Consider the following 9,457-nt stretch of genomic DNA (forward strand, 5'->3'; position numbering starts at 1 on the left):
GTGTCCACATCTCTATCTCTATCTATCTATCTTACAAATTTATAAAGCGCCAAATATCCAAAGGTAAATACCAATGCTCAGTGGCGCTAAGAGTTCATAAAAAGGCTCTCTGAAACATGTAACTTTTAAGCGTCTTTTGAAAATGTTAATGTTAGCGGAGTTTTAATGTCAATGGGTAGAGAATTCCAAAGAACTGGAGCTGCTGAAGAAAAGGAGCGGCGACCGTAAGAAGTCATCTTCCATCTAGGTGTGTGCAGAAGAAATTGATCAGATGAACGGAGAATGCGTGATGAAGAATGAGGCGTGATTAAATTCCTGATGTATAGTGGGGAGAGTCCATTTAGGGCTTTTGAATGTTAATGCTGTTGGTGCCCTAACGCGAGGACCCTTGGTTGACATAGCATTTAATAAAAAGGTTACACGATCTAGAGATCAGAAGGTCCTCTGTAAATCTTCTTTGAAGAAATTCACTTTCTTTGAACTCCTTATTCAATGGCAAACAAGAAAAAATGCAATCAACAAAGAATACCTGATTCGAGTTTGTTAACCAAGCAGAGAATTGTTTATAAGTCCTGGAAGACAGAAAGGGTAATAAAAGGTTAATAAGATTAAGTAATTCTGTGAAGTCGATAATTTCAAGAATATAGAAGACAGAACTATCGTCACTGCCGACAACTTGATGACAGTTGCTCAAGACTAAAAAATCGGTCTACTAGGCATTTTATCGAAATAGCCATTTTAGCACGTATCTTTTTACGCGACTAACCTACAGATCCCGGCATAAGCCTGTACAGATAGATAGATAGAAGATAGATAGATAGATAAATAGATAGATAGATAGATAGATAGATAGATAGATAGATAGATAGATAGATAGATAGATAGATAGGTAGATAGATAGATAGATAGATAGATAGATAATAGACAGACAGACAGACAGACAGACAGACAGATAGACAGATAGATTTAGATAGATAGATAGATAGATAGATAGATAGATAGATAGATAGATAGATAGATAGATAGATAGATAGATAGATAGATATTTATATAGATATATATTTATTATAGTGACACGGTTTCATATAATAAAAAAACAAAAACAATCTGTTAGGCTTCGGTAATATGAAACCACAGCCGAGTGTTCAGCTGATGATTCACTTTACGTATTTGATACATTTCACTGTGAGAACACCAACGTAGTATCTGGTTAAGAATGTGCCTCCTGATAAATATTTTATACAGTAACTTTGAAAACTTTCTGATGTGTAAATAAATAACTCAATTTCTCTTTGAGGGAAAAATGTGTAGGTGTGTAAAAAAATTTTATTCGAATATCATCATAAAGTCAACAGTTAAAAACAAACGAAACTCGACTTAAAAAGCATTATCAGTACAAAAAATACATTTTCTCTTCAGCAATCTCTAAGATGGAATTGCGCTCAGTTTCGATTCTCATTGGCAATGTTCGATTACGAAATCTCGCGATACACGATTTGCAACTTTTACACTAATTTACACTAATTAACTTTTACACTAATTAACTTTTACACTAATTTACACTGAATTCCCACTTGGCCTACAACTATCTGGGATTGAAAACACAACATTGTCTGGATATCTTCCCACCGTCTGAAAATAGATTACTTTATGATTTTGACTTACAAGGATAAATATACAATGGATTCTTTATAATAACATCATATGTAAAATAAGTCGATTAGAGTACGCCTAATTGAACAACTTGCAGGACTAACTTTTCCCTGGCTACAGTAGACACTGGTGGGCGTCAGTGCAATATTTCACGACTGGCTTGACTTATTACTTATTTAGTCATTTAAAGAAACGGACCCCTACGGTACGCCGCGACTAACAAATGTGTTGCCTGACAAAATTGAAGAACACCTGGTGCGAATTAATCTGCAGGTGTGTTGGACTCGTGAGAAAAGTGAACCATATATGTGGACGTGACTGGCATATGCATTGGGGATCATATCAAACGGCAAAAGCGATATGTTTGAAATGAGATGATAATCATAATTATTTCTTCACTCTGAAACTGTAAACCCAAAACGATAGGAATTATCAGATCTGTTTAAGTTTACATTTCGAGTTTCTGCTGTACTTGCTGTACTTAGCTAACGCCGTGAATTTGATTTTTTATCATTTTTAACAAATCGTACATATGTGTCGCTGGCTGAGCAGTTGACCTATTGGCACACGGGTGAATAGAGCTGATGACACGATTGGAACTAATTTGGGATAATTGGATGGTGAAGTAATGTCGATTTCATCTACAAATGTAATCTCATCTGCATTTCTTTTTACGTTACACACTTTTTTATGAGTAATTTGCAATATTGTAACATTCAGCCATAGGCCACCTAACATTTTTGAGAAATTTGAAAAATATGAAAACCCAATTATCCCAAATTAGCTCCAATCGTGTTTGATATTTGTTACAGGAATAACAGAAAGAATCAATGCTGACTTCAAGAACGAACACTGCAATCATAGTCTGTCCAGTAGCAAGACTCTCTCTCTCTCTCTCTCTCTCTCTCTCTCTCTCTCTCTCTCTCTCTCTCTCTCTCTCTCTCTCTCTCTCTCGTTCTGGAAGATACCATGCAGAACTAGTTGTAATCTTGTACATGTTGTCCGTCACGTAACAGAAGTCGTGATACCCGCTCGCTAGGGTTCCATTACTGTGATACGAAACTTTTAGCCAGGACTGTTCTCTATAGATTTTAATAGCGAGCACTGGAGTACTGCCACACAGCAGCAAATAATGGATTCCGTCTTATGATTAGGGATCTGTGATCTGTGACGCTTACGGAAACGTACACGGAAAGACATCAGCCCGCGGCGCCACTTCCAGGAAACTGTGCACTTGGAAACGAGACACAGCACCGGCAATGACACTGTAATGATTTACCTGGACCGCGCTGCACCCGAAGAAACATATAGTAGGATTACATTTGCGGTCGTAATTATAACCTCATTTCTGACTAGTTTCATAATGACATGTGATTTTGACATCCATCTTCCATTTGACAAATTACCAGTGCTGTACTGACATAATTATCTTTTTGCTTCTGTCCATACAGGAAAACATGCAAAAAACTAAGATGGGAAGTAGTTTTCAGGGAGGGAAAGCAGAGTGACTGAGCTAGACCAAAAGAGCAGTTCTGCTATTCGCTTTACCTGCAGGGAACCATTGATGTCGCTTGTAACCTCTGTATCTGCGTGTATTATGAATATCTTACATTCCTGGCCGCTGGGAGTGCGGGATCGACAGTGTGGGAAAAATCGATCCCACACTCTCAGAAACCGTCCACACTCTGCAGTAAATATTACACGAGCTCTGATTGGATGATAAACAGTCTGTTTAGTTCCACGCGCAAAATGTTATCCAATGACACGACGAGAAACATACTCCTAGAACTACAAAGTAAGCAGGTCAAAGTACAGTGGCAGACGACAGAGTTGTCACGATTTTTGATAATATTGCACGTGTCCAATATGAATTTAACGCATTTTGTGGTCATGTGAGAAAAAAAATCTCACACACCAAGGACCTGGTATCAGATTTCTCACACTCGTTCGGGATATTTGTCTCACACGAGCCGCAGGCGAGTGTGAGACAAAATATCCCCAACTCGTGTGAGAAATCTGATGCCAGGTCCTTGGGGGCGGTGTGAGATTCTATTAATCTGCGTCTGGTATACTGTATGAAGTGGCTTCTTTTTCAAGGAGGAAGCGTTGTAAACGTTCCAACCTTCTATAGAAAACTATGAAACATAATTAGGAATGTCCTTTATGCGCTTAAGGTACAGAATGCACCTCGAGGACAGATATTCTGACTCTCAAACTTTTACAATTCTGTTATGGCCTACCACTTGATGGGGCCTAATTGGAGTAAGTAAAGATTTCACCGACTTAATTTTGTAAAAATCGAGAATTTCATTTTTTTTCCATACTAACAAACGCTACTTTGAATTTAAAATATCGAGAAGGATTGGGCAATTTGTTTCTCTAGTACAAAATTTGAACGGTGACCCCCGATTTTCATTCTTGATTTTGAATGGTTGCTGATGTTTGTTTGTGGAAAATTGAGCTCAAGTTTAAGTCTTCATTTTAATTGTATTTCAGAGTTTCATTTCATCGTTTCATATGATTTGACGTCCTTTGAGATTCTAAAGGGTATTATTTTAACCTTTTACATAATGTCAGAAAGTAAGCTGTTTGCTCCATAGAGACGTTTACCAAATTGTATTTCTGTAAACAGGCGTACCTTATTTATATGCAAATTCAGTGCTTATTTACATAGAAATTATTTGTATAGTAAAGCATACTCTACGATTTTATTATTTTTCCCCAACTCAACCTAGCTGGTTATGAAATTAAAAAGAAAGGTATACCCTTATATGTTACGTTAAGTGGCTGCACGACTAAAAAAGGATTAGCTCAGTTTAGGTGATCATCAACTGGCGACATTTTACGAAACAACACCCACATATATACCGGGAGAAGGTGATCAACTTTGTTGCGTTGGGGCGTGTTTGTTTGCAAGATGAATACCAGGTATTTTAAAAACCGAGCTCAGCTTCATGAGAATGGTAACGGTAACTAGCTTAAAAAAATCAAATTTGAGGGGGGATGGGGGCATCGTGATTGGAAACCTTTATTGATTGTCATGAAGTCTGATTTCTGAGAGATTGTGTCCAATGGAAAATCCTAGCAATGTGTCGATGTCCAACTGATAAAAGCTGCCATGGTCAATAGTGATCGATCTGTTTCGCTGAACGAAATTCGAAGCCAACTTTTTTTAATACATGGGATAAATGCGGGTCTTATCTCTGCATTAGAGACATCAAACTGACGGGTGAAATTGGACCAGACGAAAAAGTATTAATGTAATCTTCCGAATTCCATATTCAGCAGGCACCTTGCTCGGCGCTTGCAGTTATCCTTACAGCATCGGATGAACGAACACGACTCAGGATAAAATCCTTCCTGGCAGTGACAATGCGGTAATACAACTCTTGAGATATTTCTGATAGATTGTGTGATATATGCCCAACGTGTTTTCAGTTTTGTCGGGTAAATTTATCCACTACCCAGAATTAACTGCGCCTTCGGGCGAGAACGGCAGTGCATCGTGATTGAAAGTTTGGTCTGATATAATCCTATTTAAGATAACGTGTTACTTCCTCAGGTTAAAATGTTGTTCACACTCGTGTCAGACAAACTACAGATTTGTTATTCGTAAAGGGGAAGGGGGCACAGCACAGATAAAGCCTAGAAAATGCTTGTGTCTGAAAATGTTTTTTTTACGGAGAAAAAGTTAACGTTATATTGTATTATAAGTATTTGGGTGTTCTGTTTGCCTGTAGGTTGCAGTGGACAATGTCCACAAAAAACTTTTGCACAACAAGTAAGAAAAGTACTTATGAGTATTATTAGAGCGAGTAACAAGACAGGTCGTGTTACATATGATACTTTTTTCAAGATTTCTGATTCAATGGTGTTGCCAATACTGACCTATGCAAAATATGATTATCTTGAAAGAATCAAGTATTTGGCATGTAAGAGTTTTCGGGTGTTTCAAGTAATACCCCAAATGTTGCAGTGTTTTGCGAGTGTGGCAGATTTCCAGTTTACTTGTATATAGCCAGAAGATGTGTTAGATATTGGTGTAAACTTTTAAAAATGCCAGAAAACCGCTATCCAAGGAAGTGTTATGAAATGCTCTATCACACTGTTAAATCTGGTGTCAGGTCGAAACCCACGTGGATACACCATGTCAAAAGTTACTGTATCGATGTAATTTGCGAGAAGCATGGGAGCAACAAGAAGTTCCCGATGAGAATAGCTTCATATGTACTTTTGTTGAGAATTTAAAGTATTTTTGAATGACAATTGGTACAGTGAAATTTGTAGCCTCGATAAACTTTCTTGTTATCGAGAACTTATTAAATGTTCACTTATACCAGAAAAGTATCTTTCTGTCGTCAAAATTATTGTACACATGTCTATGTCGGCTCGAGTGAGATGTTCTTCTACTATAATTTCTATAAATTCTCACTATTTACGTATTGAGACTGACAGAAAATTGAAAAATGGTGCAAATGAAAGCATATGTTTGCTATGTGATAGATATGAAGTCGAAAATGAATATCATTTTGTTTTATTTGTACTTTCTTTGGTAACTTGAGGATAAAGTATATTCCTCGTTATTATTTCAGTCTACCAACAGAAAGAAAATTTATTTCTCTGATGACATCTGATGAGTCAAATATAATGCAACGTCTAGCAGCTTCCACTTTTCACGCTATGAAAGTGAGAAAGGAGATAAATGATAATCAATTATTCTGAGTTTTTGTAAATATCATTTTCCTGTCAATTTTTGTATATTTATGCTTACTATGTTAAGTATGTTGGGCCGATTGCCTAGAACTACTGAATAAAGACCCGGACAATGTGTATGTGTGTTTCTAGAATCCCGATATATTCTTGTTTAATATGTTCCCGATCCTGAACCTTTTTTGCCACGTTTTCAAGTACTACGTGAGCAAAACTATACAGATATGATTGTTTTCTGCGAATGCACCCTTATCTTCAGCCACGTTACAGGAAACACAACAGTTTTACTTTATTTTGGCTGTAAAAACCTGTCCTTAGCAGACGACTTTTACTTCGTAAAGGCAAGATGTGACCCACAATAAAAGAGATCATTTGCCTGGGCTAAACCCATTAATATATCTACATTCTAGATGAGAGATCTGCTCCCTGCAAGCTACAGTCATCTCACTGGTGTCAAATCCGTTCTGTAGGCGATATACAAAATTCAACGATCCGAGTGGCCCCACGGTACTGAGTTCATATGAATTCAAGCAAGAACGCGCCTTGAAAATGGCAGTTCATGCTTTTGCTCTTGTTTTCTCAAAATTGAAAAAATAGATTTCTGTGATAATTAGAAATACGAAAAATACGAGGGTCATCCTAAAAATATAAAGACTGGAGATCAAATTACCGCAAATTCAATCATATTATCAAAATATATTATATATACCTCCCGAGTTACCACTGTTGAAAATGCATTTTTTTTTTCAAAAATGACTGTAAGGTGCAAGTATAATGTAATTACGGTCGGTGTAACAGTGTCTTAGATTACAGAAGGACAGCCTTGAATAGATTCCTTTCCGTTTCCGCAATCATTTTCTTTAAATTCTAAACCCATGAAACGTGACTGTTGCTGGCATTTTAGCAACACACGCATGCGCACTTGTTAACGCTCGTTCTGGCGCCAGACAATGGTGATCAATTTCTTCATTATTGTTTTGTAATCTTGGGCTCTTAGATTAAAAATCGTCACCATATCGCCGACAGATAGAACTCTCATCGACTTCTACCCTGCGGATATCAACATACAAATGTGTAATTATCCCGCTGTGACCATACGATCTGCAATTAATAATGATTGTCTCCCTCCCATATCGATTAATCACTCCGTTTACAAGCGCGATGACATTATGCTGAAATTTCACATTTAAAAACTCTAGAACAATCTCCATGTTTGCTTGTTTTATCCTCGGGAATTACGATAGAACTGTGTTTCAAACGACTTAGTGCTCAGGTCATGTCTGTCATTTTGTCCCGTTAGGTTTCAGTGTGTAAATTTAAGTGACAAAGATCTCCGTGTTTGATGAAAGGCTCGTGTATTTTAGGGTGATTTCTCGTGTTAGTTTTAAATTTACACTGTCAGGAATGAACACGTCTCTGAACGGCATTACATGGTGTTTAAAATACCAGGAAAGTAGTAAAAGGTGCCAGTCAAATGTTCGTCAGCTTAAAACAAACAATAAGTTTCGTGAATGAGTCCATGGAGGTTCAGGGGGTTCAGGGGCACCCTGTTCCGACACTTCAAGTTCACCAATAGTAATTTCAAAGAAAACGGAAAGACTAACCTGACAACGTATAAGTAAATAGTCATTGTTAGTAAGTCTAGAAGTAGTGCGAAAATCCATAAGATATTTAAGAATGTGGGTTTAAGTTAGGACTTCTTGAAATGAAAACCGTCAAATTTAAAACGTCGGAGAGGGCAGTATGGCAAGTACCAATTATAGCTAACTAACTAAATGCTATACAGTATGTGAAATATTAATTTCAAAACGTAGCGATCGCATTAGGGTATTGTTAAAATATATTGCATACGTAATATATCATCTGTTCACTTTCCATGTAAGCTACTGCCAGTCATCACATCGCAGGCCTCCAAAGGTAATCGGGGTGGGGGTGCCTAGTACCTGACTTCTGTGTATTTGAAAGACTAAAGCTTTTAGCACATTGGTATATTATTAGGTAAGTGCGAAACTAACTCGAAATACTTATCAATTGATGTCCTTACGTTGCGTCACCAGGGAACGAATATAACCCGCACAATTTCACCGCGGCAAAATATTAACCCGGATGGTAGAAATTTACGCTTCTTAAATATTCATTTGATTATATTTCAAACAGGTTCGAGGCGTAATCAATTCGAATTACGCAGCGTGACCTCTCGGGGCAATTATGGCAATAGACTGAGTTTGCCACGTGAAGCACGTAGCCATTTTCTCAACAGGACGACCGCCGCAGTGGATAAACAAACTTCGCTCGAAGCCTGGACTGATACAGTTGTATACGCACAGTCTGTATTCCAACAAATGTATACTGATGACATTTGTAAAGATGAAAAATGCATGCGTATCCCCATCAATATTTATAGCCAATATACTAAAGCACACACGAAATCGATTTTATCTGACAATACCTATTATGAGCTAGGTAGGGATATTTTACTGGTGACAAACAAGATAACAAAAGAGTCATGTCGTTGGTAGTCCAGTCAGCTAAGTCTTGCAATGATGAAAACGTGTGAGGCAATCACGTGTACACTTACTTGGGAAAAAAATATCTCGGAAAGGGTGACCTGTTCCGCATGTTATGATGATGGGCAAGTCGCAACATTGAATTGGATTGCTCAATCGATCGATATCATTATTTCAGAAGTATCATTTACTTTGATTCTCTCATATCGCGTTATACAAATTAGGGAAATCCAACCATTTTAATTTAGACTGATTAAATTCGGACGGAAACATAATGTTAGCTTTGATATTAAAGCGATGGGAATGTTAACTGCTTTCGATGGTATAGCGTAAACAGCGAAACAGTTTGCGTCAGAGCATGTGTAATCGACATTAAAAGGAATTTCATGGGCACATTCAACAAAAAATCCAATATATCTTTTCAGAGTGTCGTCTTATCCCTTTTGTGTCATAAAGGGACAATAGGCTCCGCAATATCGGCCTCATTCCACGAATTCATATATTTTGCTTCATGATAAATATTTGCACGGATTACTTTTATGAAAACCCAATCTGCATTGTCTTTTTATGTACTTGCAAGCAGAAAA

The sequence above is a fragment of the Ptychodera flava genome, chromosome 14 (genome assembly GCF_041260155.1).
Source record: "Ptychodera flava strain L36383 chromosome 14, AS_Pfla_20210202, whole genome shotgun sequence".
Lineage (NCBI taxonomy): Eukaryota > Metazoa > Hemichordata > Enteropneusta > Ptychoderidae > Ptychodera > Ptychodera flava.